This window comes from Hyperoodon ampullatus (assembly GCF_949752795.1).
Source record: "Hyperoodon ampullatus genome assembly, chromosome: 14".
NCBI classification, from domain to species: domain Eukaryota; kingdom Metazoa; phylum Chordata; class Mammalia; order Artiodactyla; family Ziphiidae; genus Hyperoodon; species Hyperoodon ampullatus.
This window is the reverse complement of record NC_136927.1, coordinates 7,166,816-7,189,821: the sequence shown is the minus strand read 5'-3', so window position 1 is coordinate 7,189,821 and position 23,006 is coordinate 7,166,816. Positions and strand designations below refer to the sequence as shown.

General features: G+C 41.8%; 1 protein-coding gene across 3 annotated transcripts in view; it reads left to right on the top strand.

Annotated features, from left to right (window-relative positions):
- The window catches only part of MACROD2 (mono-ADP ribosylhydrolase 2), a 1,985,837-nt gene that overhangs the window by 1,451,261 nt on the left and 511,570 nt on the right, over nucleotides 1–23,006 (top strand). The window lies entirely within an intron of this gene.

Below are 23,006 nucleotides of genomic sequence, written 5' to 3'. Positions count from 1 at the left end.
ATTGGATAATTGATAGCTAAATCGTCATGATCAGGATTTTTATGAAACCAAAGTCTTCCATCAAATTGTTCATCATGCCTCCGATTCTGCTTATTTAATAAGAGCTTTGGGATATATGTAGTGATGAACAGGAGACTTAAGTAAACAAGGCAATTCAATAAGTAGAGATGCTATGGAGGCTTAAATTTCAGAGGTTTAGCAATTAACATGTTATTACAGCAAATAGGTTTCACACAACACACAATGTTGTGCATTTTTCTTCCAATTTTGGTTTTCTCCTCATATACTCACATGAGTGCTGTAAAGAATTTTGTTCCATTTATGATGGCCCATGGATATAGCTTTCTCCTCGGTTTTCACTGGATTATTTGGAAATGTTTGGATATGGAAAGAGACTATGGGAGTTTCCTAATGAGAGAGAGCTCTTGGTGCTCTTGTGTGTTTAAAGAAACAGCAGCATCATTTTTGCTAATTACTGTAATTTCAACATTTTTAAAAGAGACACGAACATTGTTAATTTCAAGTAGAAGTAAAGACCACACGGCTAAACATACTTTGGTGCTTGCTGTTTCTTTTCCTCTTACTTTAAAAGGTATACATATGACAACTTCAATTTAGAGAATAACTTTAGTAACCTCTAAGATGCAGAAAAAAATAACTAAAATAGCCAGTTTATGAAACATTTCTTTGACATGTATTATTTTATTTTCACAACAATCTTACAGAAAGTCTAGGATAGATATTGCTATCATTATCCTCATCTAGAATCAAAAGGTTAAATGACAAGCTCAAGACTTTGGAGTCTCAGAGCCAAGAGTCTGACCTGCCTCTCCTTGGAATGCCCCTGAGGCCAGGGAGAGATGTTCAGTCCCTTTGAAAACGGGTAATCTTCAATATATCTCTCGGTCATACTAAAGGCTCCTGGACCATCTGCTTGGCAAAAATGTAGTGTTTCAAAGTTAAAAACTAACAAGTGAGCTGGTATATTGGTATAAATTTATCATTTCCACTAAAAAAATAATCCGAGGATATTTCCCACTGTTGGAAGTTCCCATGTGCCATCTTGTCATGTGATGGGAGTACACATAACTACACAAAAAGTCAAGGAGTTGATGATGAAGAGCAAATGTGTTGCTCACATTTACAGCTCATTGACAAATTTGATTGATAGACTGTCTCTGAACTATTCAGAAAGTTATTTTTCCTAGATGTTTGTTAGCTTAGTGTTTCCTACTTAATGTTTTTTTTACTCTGATCTCCTTACTAGCCTATTCTGTCTTTGAGTCCTTTCTTTTGCTTTCGTATTCTTTTCTTGCTCATGTCTTCGTTTCATTGTAGAAAATCTAGATAATTTGGATTGAGAAACACAACTTAGTTATTGCCATTGCAACTAAGAATGAAGAACGTGTGAGTTCAGAAAATCAGGAGAAAAGAATATCAGAGTTGGCTATTTAAAAAAAAAATTGACAGCATGTGGCATGATAACGTTTCCTAAAGCTCCCAGTTTTCTCAAGCAGAAACTTTACTAAAGAGACAAGTGAGCAAAACAAGGGGTCATTACGGAAACGAGCAGCGGAAATGGGGCACTGACTCCTACTTCCGGGTGGATGCTCTGCGTTATCGTCTGCAGTTTCATGCATTCCTCATTTGTCATGCTGTCTAAAAACACCGTTCCTTGTGAAATAGTGATTTCTTCACTCCACAGTCCTGAGGCACCCCTTTCCTATCAGGAAGTTAGCCTAAGAGGTGTTTCTACAGTGCCCGTTCTGTTGATCCACCCTAGGGACTCACATGCCACCTGGCTATCAGTCTATGGAGCAATGTATGTATTTATAAGTTTTTCCATAGATAGCAGAAGAATAGAATGTCTTTCATTTTTAAAAGCCACAAATAGCTTGATACTGGGAGTTGTTTGCCCATTATGGAGGTCACGTTCAGTGATTTCAAATACCCCAAGGGGGCAACCATCCCACAGCTCAGAGCGCTTGCAGTTAAGGCTTCCAGGAAGTCACCTTAGGGGGTATGGCATCTAAGATGAAGATTCCAAGCCGGAAGATCAGTAGGTTTCCCGGGCACTTTGAAACCTGGAAACCCTAAGGTATTGTACTAATCAGGCCTCAGTTATAGTGTGACACAAACCTGGAACCCCCGCACCTTTGCCAGTGATAAAGCAGCCGACAGCTGGGCAGAAGCATGGCATTCTGGGAGCTCTAATTAAGGCTGTGGCTGTGGGCAGCCGTGGTTCAGAGGAGAGGTTATGGTTCACCTGAGACCAGGCCCCAGCTGCATCTCTGCAGATCTTTGAGGATGTCATTTTCCAGAAACCTTCCCATTCATTTACTTCATGGGAATTCCCTAATCTCCCCTCTCCTGCCCACAGACCCCTCCTCCCCAAGCCGACCCCCTGTTCTGGGGTGGGAACAGTTAAATGGAGGAGCCTCTGGTTGATCTTTGAAGGCCCTCTGTAGGCACCTGGCTTGACTTGGGGATCACTGGCACGGAGGACCCCCAGCTCTGCATTTTCAAAGCCAAAATCCGTTTTCTTCTGTGTAGGAGGAAGGTGGAAGTTTTTTCTCATTGCATGCAGATTTTGGACCTTTGCCTAGCATAGAATACTTTTTAACTGTGCTTTTAGCATGAACAGATTGTTGTTAAAAATGTTAAATATCATCTACTTGTCATTTAAATTGTTTACTCTGTGCCTTCCAAGGGAAACACGACCCTTGTGGTATTGCTGTTTGTCACTTTGGGTAGTGTGCCTACAGATGTGGCAGGCCATCCTGAGATGCTGTGTGTATGTGGCAGTGTGGCACCGCGACAGACGCCCAGCTCTGCACCTTGTTGTGAGCCCAGGTCCCAGACTTTATTACCCAGTGTGGTCTAGGCCCCAAGGTCAACTGACGGCAGCCAGAGAACAGAGCTAGTTTGGGGCTCATCGTTGGTGTTCTTTAGAAGTTAAGAAACTGGTTTCTGGCTTCACTGTCATCCTCCCCTGCCTTCCAACATTCAGACACACAATCTGCAAAGTATCAAAAAGGGTGAACACATTCTTCTCCCTCAGAACCCAGAATTGGGAATTCACTGAAGACAGGCACAGTCAGGCTCCTAAAAGTTTCATCCGCTGTTCTCGTGCTAACTTGACAAGATCAGGGTCACAGCCACTTGCTTCCTCACCACAGATCACAGAGGAACCGTTGCACTTTAGCTTCTGGTGCCAAGACTATTTTATTCCCCTTCTTGGCAGAGGTTTTTGAACATATGCAGAGTTAAAAATTGTGTGTCACTTTTATTTCAGAATCATATTATGGATCACCAAAAACCCCCCAAAAAACAGTGTGAGGCCTGCCTTATGTCACTGACACAGAACACCTTAGGATCTGTGTGGTTCTTAACCGGGGGGCTTAAATGAAACATGAAATGATGCTTACATTTCTGATGGGAAAATTATATACTTCACACCAAGTTTCAATTCCTGTGGACGATTGTTTACAGAAATGCAAAACAAGCACCATCCTTCAATTCTGCAGAAGACAGTGGTGTGGTTAACATTCAGAAATCTGGAAGGCGCAGATGAGGTGCCCCGTGTTCTCCTTGAGGGGGTGTCTTCTTATGTCTGGAAGCATCGTTTGAATATCTGTGCTGGCCTTAGTTTCTGGAACAATTTAAGTTTAAGATATGTGTGTATAGAAAAACAAATTCCATCTTAAAATCTTCACATTCTGTGCAGGAATGTGGTTATGGTACTAATACCCATCATCCTAATATGCTGCTGTAAAAATGTATCCTTTGACTAAGCCCAAGGCTGGTCTTCAGGTGGAACCCATGATGCTTATTGCCTGTGACATAACGGAAGAAAAGTATTCCCAGACTTTGCACGTGTGCCGTGTTCCTTTTGCTCTTCAAGAAACCTCATGGCTTGCAAACAGTTTGTTTTCTCTCTCCCTCCATCTTCTTTCTTCTCTCCCTCCCCTCTTTCCCCCTCTTTCACACACACACACGCATTCACTCACCGACTCACTCACTCATACACATAATACTTTTCCGTTCTCAGGCTGTCTTTGTTGAGGTTTGTGACAGTTACATTGGTGGTCAGATGTGAGTTTTGGCTCTTCATCTTGTGATTCTAAATACCCATTGTCAGAATAAAAGCCAACAAAAGCTACCCAAGGTAGCTTCTGCCTTGCTTGGTGGGAGACAGTGTTCAAGCGCCAGGTGTCACCATAGACTGCCCACCTGAGAGCTTGCCAGTGGGCAAATCCACTTGCCTCTCCATCCCCATGCTGCTTTAGCATCTATTCCCAACAGGCACACGTGAGTTTTGCAGCCAGAAATTAGAGCCTCTTGCTGTTGTTTCCGGGTTTCATAATCCTGTTCCCATCAGTAAGAATCACAAGAGATGGAATCATATAAATTGTGCTGCTATAGTTAGTGAGTCCCCTGCCAGTTAGCCAGTGTGCCTAGGGTAGGGAGGGCTTTACTCAGACACTTCCAGGCATTGAGGTAAGGATGCCCAAGCACCCTTTTCCGTAATCTAACTCTACATGGACAACTCTTTTAAAGTCTAATGATCCTTTTTCTCTTAGCAGGGGACGTCTCTATAATCAAGGCCCCAGGGTGCTCTAGTGACATCAACCTACAGTCCCAGGTAGTTTAGGGGTTGATTTCTGTGCTGACATATAAATAGCACGTCCTCCTCTGCCAGCCATCCTTAACCCAGTGCAGTGTCCATTATGCCCGCATTACTTTTAGATAAATAGACTGGAGTGTAGAGGGAACCTGAAAAATATACTCTGTCTTGGGTAGCGGGGATTATATTAAAATAGGATTATATTTAAATAGGGTAACTCATACACATATACACCGCCACTGAGTCTGGGGTTTCTAGGAAGAGTTCTAGGAGATGTAAAGTAGGGATGTGAAGTAACTAAAGAAGGGAAACCAGTGTTTTCCAGCTCTGATGTGTCCCATGACTTGTGTTTGGGACACATACTATTCATATTTCTATAACATCTTCCCAAAACTTTCTTCAAGGTAGGTGTGTTTATCTTTAATTTTATAGATGTGGCAGTTAAGGTTCAAGGGAAAGGCAATTCCTAAGGTCAACTAGTTGGGTACCTTGGTGTTCTACTATAACCCTGCTTCTGTGCCCAGTGGCAATTATTTCAAAATAACCAAACTCAGTCACTCAAAGTATTCTACATCTGTGAGCATGGGACCCAAAATCAGCTGATGAGAGTCTTCTCCGGGGACTTTTTTTGCAAACTGGAGTTGGGAAGGGAAAATGAGAGCCCACTTTGGTGGTGGAGCCGGGCCATAGGAGCTGCCAGTGGTCATGTTCCCTGCCATCATTTTTTGGGGGGCGGGGATATCTACTTTAGGAGGATATTTTGCTGAAGGTGTCACTGATTATTGGGGAGTTTGCAGAGTCAACAAGCCCATTTTGCTGGCTTGAGTGAAGAATCACAACTGAGGCAAAGTGTTGGTTCTTTTAGCAAAACAGAATAACCTCCTATTCGTAGTATTAATATCTCAAGCTAATAATTCTGAACTAGAGAAAAGGAAAGGTTGAGAGTAATTTGGAAGTTTGTTCCCCCAAGCTGCATGTTTTAAGTAGTTTATTCTACCCCTTTCACAGAACTCCTCTTATGTGGAACCATTGCTTTCAATGGAATTGCTCCAGGTCTTTCAAACATGTTGGGTTGGGAAAAAAATATTTAGGGTCACTGTTCTCAATAGCAAAGTGAGTAAGAGCTCTTTTAAAAATGCAGGCTTTCACTACTTACTTTCATGCAGGGGGCAAATCATAAGCTTGTTTATTTTCTGATGGCTGCGTCTTCCTCTGTATTGTAACCTTGTGGTAAAGAAACGTGAGTTTTAATGGAAGCCAGTACTGGGTAGAAACCAAGAATAAGTAGCATGAGACAGGTGAAGTAGAGATTCTCTACAATTAATATTTAAGTGAACAGTCCTTAAAAATGGAGGAAGAGGTTTGCTCAGATGACATGAGCAGAATGTTTCTAGAATTGGGATTTGTGTTTTTGAAAGAAGATGGGTCTCTTTGCAAAATATGAGTTGGAGGTCCAGAGACTATAGGACAACTTCCAAGTCTGCAGGATTGTATCAAGGAGGCCACCATGTAATTGTAGCTCCTCACCTCTTTCACGGAGCCAAAATGAGACTTATGGCTACTGGAAGTTGGGTGGGAGGAGGTAGGGTGCAGTTCACTACTGGCTATTAGTATCCCAAAGAGGGAGGTTGGTATAAAAATTAGAACATTGAATTAAAAGTCAGAAAATTTGGGTTCTAGTCAGATTAATCTACTCTCTTGATAACGGTGGACAGTTAAGTCCATCTCTTGGCACTCCTCATCTGTAAAATGGAGAATGTGGGCCATGTTTCTTCCAGCTCCAGAACCATCACCACTGGTGTTGTCTTCTGGAGCAGTCCCACTGATTTAGCCGCAGTCATGTCTTTGCCCAGGTCATCATGGCACAGTCAGACCAACAGAAAGCTTTGTCCTCTCTGATTCTCCAGGCGATGCCCCAAAGATCAAGCATCATTTACATTTGCTGTCGGATGCCTTTAAGATGATCCTTAACTTCCAGATGGGTGTATCTTTAGAGTCGGTATCAACAACCTTGACCCACTTAGTGTAGGAGAAGAGGCTGCCATGTTGCTTTTCTGTAAATGATCTGGATTATATGGTGGTTTCAAAGTAGACAACATTTAAAACTCCTTATGAAATTAAATCTGATTATCCAAATGTTGTGACATTTTTATAAATAGAAAATACACTTCTGAGCATGTGGTTGGATCTACATCTGACACAGGGATAAAAATGACACTGAGAGGTCCTGCTGAAGGACATTCTACAGCCATTTTTGTAAGCTGAAAGCATGTGCCTTCCTTCTTGCTGGGCAGGGGGGAAAAGCAACCCTTTGCCTTGCTCTCCACTTGAATTGAATAGGACTCATGTGCTGCCCTGATTGAATGGAAAATCAGCAATCCTGCCACTGTCATCTGGCCCAACTCAGGAAAGAACAAGAAAGATACTTTCTCATTCTGGTGGGGTTAAATGATTTGCCTGTGAGAGGCAATCTTAGCCAGATCTCTGCTTTAGGTGGAAGCTGTGGCCAGATGTGTAGCCATCTCATTGCTTCTCCTAACACATTTGGACATAGGGGTGGCCTCTGTGGAAACTGTACCTCCTTTGATGGTGACACTGCTATTCAATACGGTAAGAAACGTGAATAGGTCTGGCAAAGACATCATTTCTCCAATCTCTTCGCTCCTCATCAAAAAAAACATACTAGAAAAAACTTAATGAGAGTGGACCTATGGACATACAAATCAGTTTAATCATGGACAAAAGCTAAATTGGAGGAGGTAGATTGTGAGCCTAGCGATAGACTTGCTAACATGTCCCCTCTCAATCAGATCAAGTTCTCCTTATTTCTATTCGTGGACTCCTTAGAAGTCCCATCACATGGAAACTTGAGGGTAGAGAAGAAAACTGTAGTGTCTTCAGTCTACACCAGGGAGCCTCCACCTTTTAGTGAGGAGACTGTTAATTTGCGTGAAGCAGGGAGTAGAAGGATATTGGAGGATTTATGATTTCCTGAACTTGTGGCGAATCCAAGTTGCTAAAGGCTGGTCAGAATGAAGTGCTCACATCTGTAATCCTGAGTTTGAAGACCTTAGGCAAGGAAGGTTGATCCTGACCTACTGATCTTAGACTTGGTTCTGCAGCAAGGGTTGCAACCACCTGGCATGTAACCTGCTGGGCACCAGGGCAAGTGATGTCCTATGGTGAGGAGGTGCTGCCTATGTGCACTCTCTTAAAAAAAAAAAAAAAAAAAGACAAGAAGAGAGATTTTAAATGATGCGATTTTATTTTCATTTTTACAGTAAACCTTGGCATGAGATAAGAAATATGAATTCATTGTTCTTCCAATTGGTCCAGATTCTCCTATATTTCTTAGCTTCTTTCTGCATCAGTGTAATGAGAGTACATGAAGACTTTTTGTTGCTGTTGCTTCTCTGACATTGCTCCTAAATATTAGCCAGAAACTTCATCTCTTGCTCAATGGGGACTTTAAAAGCTCCAGCAATCTCTCCTAAATCTGGAGGAAAAACGGGCTTTGTTGAACATATTGAGAGATGTGTCAGTTTCTAACATAGGGCCTTCCTAAAGAAGTTTAAAGAATAATTTTGCCCGTGTGAATTTTTCACTTTATGTGCTGACTTTACAGCCTGAACAAGGCATAAGGATAACTCAACTGCATTTATTTTTCAACATAATTGTTGGCTGTTTCTAGCCAGTAGATCTTCCCTTAGTCTGGGCTGTTTTTCCTGCCTGGTTATACACTGAAGAGATTGCCTAATGACCCAGGCATTGCCGAGCTTGTCGGTAAGACACTGACCTGGGAATAAGGAGATTGCAGGAGATGCTATAACCACTCTAGGACTGTTCTTCATCTGTAAAATAAGGTGAAAATTACCTAAGAGAATGATTAAATCAAATACCAGCACCATAGTCTAAATCTACTGCATTGCCGTATCTGGGAGGATAGCAGCCTATATTTTAAAACATTTCTCCAGCTAGTGGTTGAGAATGGTTAGACCAGTTACTCTCAAAGATCTTTTCCAGCTAGAAATACTAGGGTGCAAGCTCATATTTATTCTCCTCAATGTGGGAAAGGGTCTGCTGAGAACTGAGAGTAAGTCTCCCTCTAAACCAGCATGCAACTGACCTTCTAACAAGGGATTAGGAGCCTTGGTGGGGCTGTATTGTCTAGAAGGTACCAGAGTGGCCACCATAGCCTTTTCACTGATGAGCACTTGTTTTTCCCATCCTATAATCCCCTTTGACATGGGTTGACAAATAAACAATATTGATCATGTCTACATATAACATGTAACTGCGACTCACATTAAATATTCATGAGATTTGCTAGCCAGCTTTCTGTGGCACCCTACACATAGTAGGGGCCTTTTTCTCTCTTTTAGAAAGCATTTTAATATATTTCCAAAATCTTGTTTATAATAATCATGGTGTCTGGATATGTGCTCGTATGGCTCCATGCATGAGATATATTTAATAAGTTAGTAAAAGTCATCAATGTATAGAACCGAATCATTATTTGAGTAACTATTATATTCAGATGGCAGGTCTGTCTCTTGGATCTTGTATAATTATATTGGTTCCTGAAAAACCATTTGAGAATAAAGTGCTCAGTCACATGAAGCAAATTAGTTCTCCTTGGGCATGAGGCTACCATTTAGCAGGGTTACAAGAGAAGATTTTCTGATTGGTACAGTGTTGTCCCTCACGGGAGCCTGTTTACACCACCCACATGTGGATTGGCCCCTGGACGTGCAGATATGTGTCACCCACAGTGTTTCCAGAATCTCCTGCCACTGACAAAATTAACTCTCTTTAAGGAATTACAAAATAAACCATTGTACTAAAATTCATTGCTGAAAATACTAACCATCTTAATATCTTCTGCCCAGAATTCTGCTCTGAAAACAATTAGAGCATGATGGGCTGTGTGTTTGACAGACCAAATTGAGCTACAAATGACCTGGGTGTGCTTCAGTTAAGCACAGGGCAACTTAGGAATGTATTAAGTTGAGTAATCATCTCATATGTTTTCCCCCGGGTTCAGTGACATCTACAAAGTTCATTTTTCTAAGAAGTTTTTCTCTTTACAAATTTAAACTCCAGGGAAATAGGATCCATATGTTCCTGATTCATTTGCACTAACTCATCAAAATATTCTTTTCCTTATAAGTTATTGGATGTCTGCAGAGGATTTCGACTGTTTTTTATAAGTTCTTTTAAGCCTTTCTGTCTAGAGGCAGGAAATGGCCATTTGCCAGCATCGAGTGAACCCCCCCAAACAGTCATGTTCTGTTCAGGAGGCAAAGAAAGAAGAAAATTCATCCCTTGCTTCTAAGTACAGTTGAATAATGATTTTCCTTGGTGGGGATAAATGGATACTCTGGAATGCATTAGTAGATTTACTAAATGCGTAATTAAAAAAAATTCCATGAGGTGGTTGCAGCAGGAATGGGATTTACATTGTCCCCTTTACCAGTTACCTGTGAAACTCTTTAGAGCAGTTGGTTTACCTAGTAACACGGAGCCTTGACCTAAGTGAAGCGTGAAATGTCCTCAGTGTGCACTCAAGTTATTTGCGTGTGTGTGTGTGTGTAACAGAGATTGATTGATTTAGTCTAACAGTATTTCATACTGCATTTTGTTCCTTGAATAACTTCCCATTTTTAGACAATAGCCCAAAGCTGTCTACTTCTATGTTGAGTTCAACAGATCTACTTTTGAGGCTCAGAAGTAACATGCCATCCTACTCCATTACGAATAAGTCTACCAATGATAGCTAAGGATAAGTGGATTTCAAAAACAAATCAACTTGAGCTTGATTCTTCACTAACTATATATTTTTTTTCATATATATATTTAATGTCACACATGTTGAGTAATTGAGTCCTTTGTGTAAGCACCGTACTTGGGCAATCTCATTTAATTAACACAGCAAACCTATGTGGTCGTCATTGTAATCCTTCTATTTTACGGGTGAGAAAACTGAGATTTGGAAATACTAAGTAAAATTTCAAAGACCACACAGCTAATAAACAGCAGAGTTGGAATTCTAACTCAGGATTCCAAGTTCATAACCACAATCATCGAAAGCGTCATTTTGTTTCTTGATGATGATAGTAGATTACTATTTCAGAGATCTCTTTTGAATGCTTACAAATCTACAGTCTAATTTGGATTTCTTCTGCCATGGCACCTACCACACTGTTGCTTATATGATTTATGTAGAATTGCTTGTTAATATTTTTCTGAAACAAAGAGAGCAGGTCGTCAGTTTGGCCATCTTTTATTTGTTTTTTTTGATATTGAGCTGCATGCAAGCTCAGGAAATTTTTAAATCTCCCTGAGGGTAGATAGGCCTTGACAGTGGCTCCAATTTCTGAGAGATTCCCCCTGTCTTTATTTAGAGCACATGCTTCTTGAGATGACAGATTCCTTTACTTACTCCTGTCATGTCTGCTCAGATACTGCACCTTTGGGGAAGTTTTTCCCTCACTCCCCCATGAAACCTTAGGAAAACTTATGAGTATCACAACTTTGACTGTAACTGGATTTACCTGTTAGCTTTCCCACTGACTTGAGGACAGGGACTCAAGGTGTAATTTCACAGATGAGCCTTGTGTGTGTGTGTGTGTGTTGAATCCAGGGAGCCTGGCAAATAGAAAGCCTTGATAAACACACATTGACTGAATGACTATTTTACATTGTCTCTTACGATGACAGAGCTGAGTGTGCGTGAACCTGGCACATCTGTCTCATACAGACCTTTTTTCCATGTCAGATGGTGAGCATGCTCAGTAGGTTTTTATCTCTCTTTCAGGTATATTCCAAATTAAGAGTCTAGTCTTGATCCCTATGACTACCCCCAGGTAAGCTGGAAACCAGCTCTCCTGTGCACAGCCCCAGCCAGGCCCCAGATGTGGCCCATCCAAGGATGGCTGGCAGTGCATTGGGATTAGACAGCTTTGGGCTATTGTCTAAAAATGGGAAGTTATTCAAGGAACAAGCTGGAGAAATTCAGTATACCTGGAAGCTCATCCTCTTTCCTGAGCCCTTGACCTGTTGAGCTGTAGCTGGTGAGCACAGCAGTTAACTCCTTTGTCTACCTGGCCTTCTGTTGCCCTGCAGAGGCTCCTATGATTTTAAGCACCAGGGCACCTTGGTCTTGAGGCAACCACATTATCTTTTTTTCAATCAATCTACTTTTAAATTATTTTTTTTTTTTTTTTTTTTTTTTGTGGTATGTGGGCCTCTCACTGTTGTGGCCTCTCCCGTTGCGGAGCACAGGCTCCGGACGCACAGGCCCAGCGGCCATGGCTCACGGGCCCAGCCGCTCCGCGGCATGTGGGATCTTCCCAGACCGGGGCACGAACCCGTTTCCCCTGCATCGGCAGGCGGACTCTCAACCACTGCGCCACCAGGGAAGCCCTAAATTATTTTTTAAAAATCTACCTGATGTCAGTATTTCCATTCCTAGTTTTGAAGTCTGATATTATTTTTAAAACGTTGTGTATTTCCATATAACCCCTTTCAGAAAGGAAAATATGTTCTTCAGAAAAGCATTGGCAGTATAGATTCATGTGTAATTCTTTCAAAAGCAGCCTAGTCTTCATTAATTTATTTAGCAAATACTCAATAGCTGGTATGTTCCATGCTGGGTGCACTATTTGTACAAAGATGGCTGATACATAGCTGTTGTCCTTACCATCTGATGGAAGAGACCACACAGACAGTTGTCACATGATAATGAGGTGAGTGCCAGGGGCAGATGGTGCCCAGAGCATTGAAGGGCGCTGGGCAGAGAAGAGTCAAGGAAGATTCTGGGGCTTCCTGACTTAAATGGACGAGAGGTTGGAGCCTGCACGTTCCTCCCAGGGCTTCCATTCCCCTGGGAGTAAAATCCAAATGCCTCCCTTGCCACATGCCCTTGGTCCACAGACCCTTAAGAGGTCTCAGGGAGTTCGTGAACTTCGGGAAAAAAATACAATGATTTTTATTAACTTCTAACTGTAACTTAGCACTTCCTTCCTTCTTGACCGTAACCACAAACCACAGTGGATTCAGCATGTCCTATGACTTTGTCATCAATAGAAATCAGATTTCCTATCACATTACAGTTGTGGAGATCTCAAACCACTATTTACGCTCCTTGTGACTTCAAATCATCACTACATCTTGCTTAAATGTGTTAATGGAGAAACACATTTGGCCATAGCACACACTATTTCTAGGGTGTTGTTATCTCCATAAAATTGTTTCCTTTGTAATCTTTTATATTCTTATTTATTTAAAATCTATATTCTAAGAAGGATCTATAGGCTCCAGTCAACTGCCAAATGGCTCCATGACACCAAGGAAAAGTCTCTGTGGTCTTACCTGTACTCTTTTTCCCTTGCTGGCTGCCCCGCAGCCTCACTGGCTTTCTCTTTGAAGGCACCCAACAGGCTCATGCCTTAGGCCACTACCACGCAGGTGCAGAGCTGACAAACAGCCTGAATGGACGAGAGTTTATTGGAAACAAACTGACAGAGATGTAGGCAGTGTCCGTTGGCCTCCCCACCCTCCTGGGACTCATAAGCAGGGATAAGCGTGACTTTTTTTGAAGAGCCAAAAATACAATTTGTAGAATTCATTGACAGACTATGTGCTAAAAGTGCTAAAGGCACAGGTTGCTTAGCTATATCTTGTTGCCTAACCCTGCTGCCTGGTTCACCCAGTAAAGAGGAGCAGTCATTATTTGCATAATGTGCCAGGTACAAACTACCGAAAGTCTGGAAATTAATACAGCCAGCGACATTCTTTTCAAAGGCACCTACAGTCAAACGAGACTCCTGGGAGAACTTGTATCACACCATTTTGGGGGCCCAGAGAGCATGCTTTATGAGGGGGAAAAAAGATAATGGGTTCATTACTGCCAGAATGCAGTGTCTTGACACACAGTTTGCAATGTCTGAATCTGACATTTAATAGCTGAGATGATAGTGACTAAATACTTCTCGAGGTCAAATTCATGCAGAGTTCCTGAAAAGGTGAGGAACAGCTGAGATCTGTAATGACAAAGCTAATGAGAAGATTGATGCCAAGGTGGTGGCAACAGGACGAGCGTCCAAAATAGCTTGTGAATGATTTATCCCCATGACGGCGGAGCCAATTGACGACAGCAGAGTGCTAATTAATACCAACCACTGGGAAAATACCATCAATTGCTTTGGCTCTGGGTTGGCAATTGCAAACTCTTAAGCAGAGGCCAAATTATTTTCCAATAATTCTTCTTTCTAGACCTAAATGTTATGGGCTCCCATCCTTTTGCTCTTTCCTCAATCTCCAGCCGGTTTGATTTGAAACCCAAAAGGAGAGAAGGAAAGTTGACCAGAAGAGAGGGAAGGGAAGAAAGACACCCCCGCCCCATGTTCTAGTCACTTTACACGGGAAAGGCTCACTTCTGTTCCTTCCCAGTTTGTGACTGATTATGATAATATAATAACTACCATTTATTAAGAACCTGACACAGGCTTGACATTTTAAGTGCTTTACATAGAATGACTTCGCGTTTTTTATTTACTATGTGCCAGACATTGTCCTAAGTATGAAAGTTCACTACCACCCTTTCCGGGTGTGGGGACTATTCCCCTGTTTTTTATAAATAAGGAAACTGAGGCAGATAGAAAGTTAGTCTCACTTGAAATATGCTGTCTTGTTTGAATGAGTATGAGAATTTCCTTAAACCAATTTCATGTGAAAGCAGTTTATGAGGTATAGTTTGCTAAGAAATACAGTTAACACAATTTAAGGGAAAATGTTAAGAAAATAAACATTGTATTGAAATTAACCCTTAGCTCTAGTTATGAAAGAGAAAGGAATGGAGACTCACTCCTCAAATGAGTGAAATGCCAGGTGACTTGGTTTGAAAACAAGTTAAAATGGGCTGGGAGGATTAAGTATCCCATACTCAGAGAAGCTTGATCATCTTCTGTCCTTTTTCTGGCTGGTACTAGGTTGGAGAGGGATGTCCTTGGAGGCAGAGATTAAAGACTGTGTGGACTCAGAGTAGAAACGAGTTCAGTCTCCACGGTTGTTCCGTTATCGGAAACAACTATAGCTGATTGCCAATCAATTCCAGCAAATGAAGTAAGACCAGGAAAAAACCTACCGTAGTATTAATAGAATGATTAGTACTCTACGAGGTGAATATTTCTTTAAATATCTTGTTGGCTAGGAATGACCTATTTGTCAGTTACCATAGATTACATTTTATGGTATAAAGAACTTTTATGAGTAAACCCCAAATGGGGTAGGGAGTAAATAAAGTTCTATATTTTGTGAAATGTTTAGTTTGGGGGACATATCCATAGGATGTAGGCATGGCTTGGAGACCTTTTGCAACGTATTGGAATGACCCTTTCTGGAGTGTACCAAAGTGCCAATGAGCCACAGTTAATATAACAATAACTGCATGAACAGGGGACTCATCCCCTTTTGTCTTGTTTGGTACCCAGACTGGTAATAGTAACAAGACCTAGCATGACACTGCACGCCAGGGCAATAAACATGAGTATCTTCCCTGTTGTTAAGATTTAAGGTGACCCTGGAGTGTTAAGATTCCCCTCCAATAACAAAGACCTGCAGCTTCCATGACAGTTGAGACTGTGCAAAGATCAGCAGATTCAAAAGAACTGAAAAGTCCCATTGGGCCCAGGGCATCCACATCTCTCTATGGCACCACTGGAGATCATGCAAATACCTCCTGCCCTGTATACCTTAAAAAGACTAAACACATGTGTTTGGAAAAGCAAGTTAGGGTTTATGGATAGTCTCAGAGTTCCTTCTTTTTAGTTTCTCAAGCAGAATACACTGGCCTGGGTCTTAACAACATCCTCATGCCGGTCTTCCCGCTAGTTCTTGGGGATGGGTTTGAAAGACTTGCCACGGGCCAAACATGGATCTCACCAGAGTTCATCATGTGGAACCCCAGCTTCAGCCAGCCTTTTTTTTCTGTTCCTCATCAGATACATTTAATAGCAAGTAGATAGATGTTTAAACCACAGGGAAGGGACAGCAAGAACAAATATATAATTAGACATGTTTTCTGGCTGTGGGTTTTCTCTTGGGTGACTCACCCTAATTGTGTCAGCAGCTTCCCCAGCACAGATCTGGGCTGAATTTGATCCACGGACTTGAAGCTCAAGGTGAGAAATTGTAACTCTACACAAACAATGGTAACTACAGTTAAGAGCAGGTGGTTTTCCTTTCAGTCTGCTTTCCTGTTTCTCAGTGAGCATGGCAGGTATTTCCATTAATAATAAAAACATTCTGGAGATGGAGAATTAGGAACTGGTTGACTGTAGTTAATTGGCATTTTATTGTATTCCCATAAGTTCTGCCTGGGAGTGCTGTGAGTAGATTTAAAGCTGCTGGGAAGGAATAAACTGTATAGCCCTTTACAATGAAGTTGTTTTTAAGCTTGAAACTTTTGTGTTTCAGTGACTTTGGAGCTGGATAAGTATTAACTTGACGACTTTTTATTTTGGAGAATGTTAAAGTAATGGGCATGGTAGGGTTTTCTGGTGGATTTCCATAAACTGCCATTGAAGCTAGGGGACAGAGTACATTTGAAGTTGTATAAAAAGGAAAATGAGAGTATGACACGATTTCACTTCCTGACACCTCTTGGGTAGTCCGTCAACCTCCTTACATCCTCAAACCAAAATTATTGATGATAAAAACCCAATATTAGATATAATTAGACATGCTAATTGCAGGATTTTTAAGAAACTAACAAAGCTAAAAATAGCCTTCTCATCATATAAATAGTGATAACAATGATTAAATGGAGATTGTCTTTGGAGTGAGTCCATGCTGAATTTTAAGTGATGGTTGAGGGAGCCAAGTGAATTCCTAGGCAGCTCATGAGTGTGGTTTCTTTGGCCATGGCTTTGGGCCAGAGACCTTTCAGTGGGAAAAAGAACACCAGAATGGGGTCAGAAGGGTCACTAACTGGAGACCTTTGGCAAGTTGCTGAAGATCTCTGGGTATTAGTTCATCCATCTTTGAAGGGAGGAAGACAATATGTAACTGACAAGGTGGATGAGAGTAGTATGGAAGTCAGGACTCGAGGGATGCCAGCGGAGTGCCGTGGACACACAGTGTAAGGAGGCAGCTCTCAGGTGCCAGCTCTGCAGTTGTATGAGCGTGAGTGCCTCCTTAAACTCTGCACCCCAGATGCCTCCCTCACCTCACCTTAGTCCCGGCACTGATAAAGACTTAGTACACAGGAAGCCCTACCACACTGCCTGGATCACACTGAGGCTCAAAAAAATGTTTTTCTCTTTTTGATCCTGTCTGCCTCATAGGTGTCTTTGGAGCAGTATGTAAGAGAAAGTACGTGAATGTGCTCATGATGTGCTATATAAACGTTAGTTGTGCTGGGACTTCCCTGGCGGTCCAGTGGTTAAGACTCTGAGCTTCCACAGCAGTGGGTGCAGGTTCCATCCCTGGCCAGGGAACTAAGATCCCGCAAGCCATGTGGTGCGGCCTAAATAAATAAATAAAATTACCAACCTTAAAAAAAAAAACAACAGTTAGTTGTGCTAAATCAGGATTGGAGTTACTAGTTACATTGCTATTATCATTAAAAGATGTGTGTAGTAGGTAGGTATGTATGTATACAATAGAAGATTTTAAATGATCTAATGTGTATTAATTAGCATGTTGAAGATAATTCTTTAAGCTAGAATTGAAATGATTCGTGAGTACAAGCTGAGGATGTACTCAGTGGGGAATGGTATTCTCTTGCCTTGTTTAATTTGACTAAGAGCCCAGCAACATGAGGATACTATCACTTTATACCAGAAAATGGATGAGGTTGGAAAAAACATCAGGAATGAACATTGTTCTAGACTTGGAGGTAACTGGCATTACCTCCAAGTGAATGGTAACTGGCATTCACTGCCTGATGGATGGAGGGGGAATTTGGATAGTTGAGATGTAAATTAGGGAAGATGGGTGAGCAGATGACTGACAGGACTGGCATTCTTACCACCCGAACATCGATTCATTTGGGTGAGAGCCATAATAAAAGTCAGTCACCTATGGTGATCTCTGGGTTGGCCTTAAGCACCCTTTGAAGGATTCTTAAAGAACTGCCTAACTTCATATGAATTAAAAGCTAAATTTATTCAGAGCAAAGAAAGATTTTTGCTGAGGGAAGGATGTTGCCAAGTGTTTCATCACATGAGTGGTGACAAATAATTTGGGTCGAGTTCAAACACAATGTACTTTTCGAAAGTAAATCTGCAAAGAAAAGCTGAGTTTTTCATCATCTTAGTTTTAGAAATTTTACCTCTTACTCTGAAGTTGCAGTCAAGTTCAGTCAGACAAAGGGCTGGTTTGGGTACACTTGGCTGTGGTCTTCCTTTGTGTGTGGAGTTTGTGTCAGTGTCTCAGAACTCAGCCCAGGCTGTGCTGCGGTCATTATCACATCGGAGAAATACGGAGATTTTGATGAGTCGCTAATAACTGGTTTCTTGGGACTGTTCATTTCGCATATACAAGCAAACTCAGATTTCTGCTGTGGTTTAGAATTGATTGGAGAGTGAAAAGCTGCCCATGTGTGTGTCTGTATTACACTGTGGAGAAGGTTTACTTCATCTTTCCCCGTGGAGAGGTGGTTTCCATAACTGGAATAATAGTAGCTAACAGGTACTGAGCACTAATGATGCACTAGGCCCTATTCCAGGTTCTTTAGGTCCCAACAGTTTACAGATCTAGAAACTACAGCACAGTTAAGAAACACGCTCACACTAGAAAATGCGCCTTCTGTATACTCTGAAACCACCAGCCTTGGCTTACACTCATCCTGATACAATAACTTTTTGAAATCCTCTGTATGTGTGCACATGCATGTTTGCTTTTGAAGAGCAGTGAAGAGATTCTACCTTGAATAGAAGGCATTTGTATTGAGGTCTATCCTGTCTTTGTTGAGTATTCAAGGTGAGGACAGCAGAGGTAAAATAATAGCCAGGCTTGTCAGTGTCTGAGATTAGATGCTTCTGCCTGGGAAAGATGTCTAGACCAGGTCTCTCAAGCCCCAGACCTTCCAGGGACCAAGGCAGGCCTCATGAGTGAGGGAAGCAGGCCAAGCAGTGTCTTCACTGAACTTCAAGCATCCCTTTACTGTAGGTCCAGATACTCACTGCCATGAAGGATTAGCCGAGATGGCCTCATTGTCTAATTTTTCTGAAGAAAACAGACATTGAGATTCTTTTTTAAATCCAATTTTCAAATACTGAAAACTAATTTAAAAACTTTAAAAAATATACTGCAAACCAACCCAAATATATCTATGGGCCATATAGGGCTCATGGGTGGTCATTTCTCAATATTCTCTCTTCTGGATGAATGATGGGTCACCGACAAAAGGAGTTTGTTTCTTGTCCTTTCTTTAAGGAGGAAGTGCTTCCTATGGGAAACCATAGGGCAAGGAGATTGTCTAATAGAAAGACTTACTTATTGTCCAGTGTCTACTTATAGTTCTGCATGCTTTCTACTTAAGATGGGTTATGTCTTTGCACAGTACAGTACGGTAGACTCTAGCTGCCTATGGCCATTTAAATTAAAATTAAACCTGAAAGATTTTTTTTAAAACATCTTTATTGGAGTATAATTGCTTTACAATGGTGTGTTAGTGTCTGCTTTATAACAAAGTGAATCAGCTATACATATACATATATCCCCATTTCTCTTCCCTCTTGCATCTCCTTCCCACCCTCCCTATCCCACCCCTCTAGGTGGTCACAAAGCACCGAGCTGACCTCCCTGCGTTATGCAGCTGCTTCCCACTAGCTATCTATTTTACATTTGGTAGTGTATATATGTCCATGCCACTCTTTCACTTCGTCCCATAAAGCTGAAAGTTTAATCACTTTCACCAACCACATTTCAAGCACTCAGTAACCACATGTGGCTAGTGGCTACCATATTAGACAGAACAGAAGAAAATGTTTCCATCATTGCAGGAAGTTCTATTAAATTGTCTAGCTCTAGATTCTTAGACTCTGGCAGCCTAGGCTATGTTGTGACTAAGTGACATAAGAGGATGCTCACATGATGACTTGAGAAAAACTGGATGGCCTGCTTTCTCAGAAATCTCTTTCCTGTTATATTTGCCTCTGTGATTGGAATTTCCACCATAGGATTACTGGTTTGAATGGCAATACAATGATTTTTCCTGGGAAAAGAGTGCTAGTCAGTGCCATCAAGTCATTGCAGTGATCTTTGCATTCAAGTCACCTGAGGATACTTTAAAAATCCAAGTTTTTGGGCTCCACCTCATGTCTACTTTACCACTACTTCTAGGGAGTTGGACCAAGGCATGTCTGGTCATCAGGATATCCCCCAGTGATCCCGATGGAGGCCTCTGGTTAAGCATCACCCGGTTAGCATAAACCAAGTTTCCTACACCATTCCAGTAAACGGGAATACTCAAAGGCCTGGGTCATAATCAAATGGTATCTTGGCTAACACCTGCCTTTATGATGTTGGACTTCTGCATCACTAAATTCCTTGGTGGCCATTTATGCTGTTATCCTAGTAGAGCAAATTCCTGGAAATCTAAGAATATTGATCTATCTCAAGGGAAGGAGGGCATATTTTCAAGACTGACAGATATTTCATTCACACTTGTGAGCCAGCAGAAAGCCTGGTCACCTAACTCTTTGGAGATCCCCCAAAGTTAGCATGCTGTACCCTGAGACCACAGGTACTAGATTGGAAATAGCTATTAGTGGGGCACAGTTGGGAATGTGTCCATCTCTGACCATGGACCTCACTGTGGATTTCCCAGTCTCTTCCAGGAAGCCACAGATCCTTTAAAAATGGGACACTTGGAGACCTGTTCGATTGCCCAGTGTTCCAGGATGCTGGACTACTTTAGCATGGTTTGGGTATTGGGTGGTCTTGTTGGCACTCTGCACAGAGGGAAGTAGACATGGATTGGAATAAAGAGACTCCAGATAAAGACACAGTAGGTGGGAGGCTACAGAGAGTGAGAGGGACCAGGCAGCAGTAGGCAGGAGGAACCTAGGGAGGAAAGTTGGTAAGTGTTCCTATGAGCATCCTTGTGGTTGGCTCTTAATGGCCTGGCCTGTGGCTCCAGAGAAGGGCATGTGCAGGCCCCACTGATGACCACATGATGACCAACAGCCCCTCTGAAGTCACATAAGTTTCCTCAAAGGGCTACTCAAAGCAGTCCCACAACCTTATTCTATCAGTAATTTTCACTTAACCTAGTGGCTCCCAAACTTTGTTGCACCCTGGAGAAACTTCCAGACGCTCAGGTTTTCACATACCAACTAAACCAGAGTGTTTAGGGGTGGGAGCCAGGCATCAGTATTTGTAAAGATCCTAGTTGATTCCAATGTTCGTCAAAGCTCGGGAGCCACTGATTTAACACCAAAAACATCACCAGAAAGTAACTGTTACTGGGACCCTTGGTTGCTGCTTAACAGTCCATGCCCTCTAATTCTAATTAATTTTATGTCTAAGACCACCAAGTGGGCTTTCTGTGCATGCAGGACAGAAGCTAAGTCTTTGTACTGTGTAGGAAAAATTAATGCTTCTCTGGATGTGGAACAGGTAGAAGAGGTCTGTTTGAGTGACTAGTGTCCGTGAATCAGGAAAACTCCTGATTTTTTAAAAAAAAATTATTTCTTTTACACCAGCAGGAGATTGGTTCAATGAATTTGAAATACCTATAATGGAATACTATACAATCATAAAAATTATGTTTTCATAACATGGGAAAATATTCATAATAATGGGTATTACATTTTAAAATGTAATAAACCAATGTATTTTGTGTTTCTACAATATATGGGCCACCCAGAGGCCCTTGTGGAAACGGTGTTTAACTTCTCTCAGCCTGATATTTCCATCAGTAAATGGTCGCAAGGATTCAAGGACATAATGTAGTGGTTCCCAAACATCTCATGCAGATGAAAATCTCTTGAAGAGGTTGTTTAACATATACAGGGTCTCCTCCTAGAGACCCTGATTCAGTAGGTAAGGGTAGAGCCTGGGATCAGTAGGTTTAATATGGTCCCCAAGTGACTCCCATGGGCTCAAAGGCTGAGAACGCATAACGTACACAAAGCATTCAGAATGATGTAGGTGTTATTTCCTTTTCTGCCCTTCCATTCCTGTTAATATCCTTTCCATCTTGCTAGGGGTTAATTGTGCTCTGAGACAGAATTACCTAGTCATAAAGAGAATGTATAAAATAATTCCTCATCTCAGAAGCCTGTGGATTTGGCATCCAGAGCCATTCTTCAGCAGATGCCCTGTGCATTGCATGGGTTGAATTATTTGCGTCCCATTTACTGATCAATTGCCTCACCCATGAGTACCTCAAAAAGTGGAGGAGGCTTGTCTCTTATGGACTGTACAAGTTCAATCATGGCCACACAACCTGATATTTCCCTATTCCTGTCTTGAATTCTGGCTTATTTCCTCATCCTCTGGCCCTTTCCTTGACTGTACTCACCAAAGTACGTTGAACTAGGCCCTGACGTAGTATTAACTCCTGGAGTTGTGAGTACAACCCACTCACAACTCAGCGGATGCATCTAGTCTCAAATCTATTCCTGTATGGTTTTCTTCCTGGAACCAGACCAGACCCTGTAAGCATTTCTGATCAGCTGTTCCTCTATTGGCCCCAAACCACAGGACTAGAACCTGCCCCCTTGCTCTGCAGTGTCTGTCCAGACACTTTCTGATGCTGGCCATGTTGCAGCTGTGATTGCCTCAGTGGCTCCAGCTTGTTTGTGTTGCTTCAGTTTCTCCATTAATCCAAAAATGTCCCAGTGTTGGGCCATCTCTAGGAGCATTACTGTCTGCTCATGAAGATGAAGTGTTTGTTCACTGAGGGAGGAGGGAACTCCTGTTTCCTCTTGCATTTCTGCCTTAGCCCCTTCATCACAGTTACACTTTTATATTCGATTGGGAAGTAAATGCTTTCTCTCCACTAGAATCCAACTAAGAGCCACAAGGGCAGGGATGCTGATGTGCTTGCTATTTTATCTCTCGCATGTAGCAGAGTTCCTGGCACAGTGTGGGCAGCCAACTCTTTAGGCCCTAGGTATCATACATTCCTTTTATAACAGCATCCAGTACTGGCAAAACCCCATTCCCAACAACAAAAGAATGACAGAACTCAAAGAATTTCCATCATCTACAGGCTTGTGAGGTGTCATGGTGGGATTCAGACCCACACAGTCCCCGTTCCTTTTACAGGAGTGTACCCAAAGTAATTGAATGTTGAACTGTCAACAAGAATGAGGTCAATCCAATTTATATGTTCATATGCATCCAGCATTAAAGTGTTCTT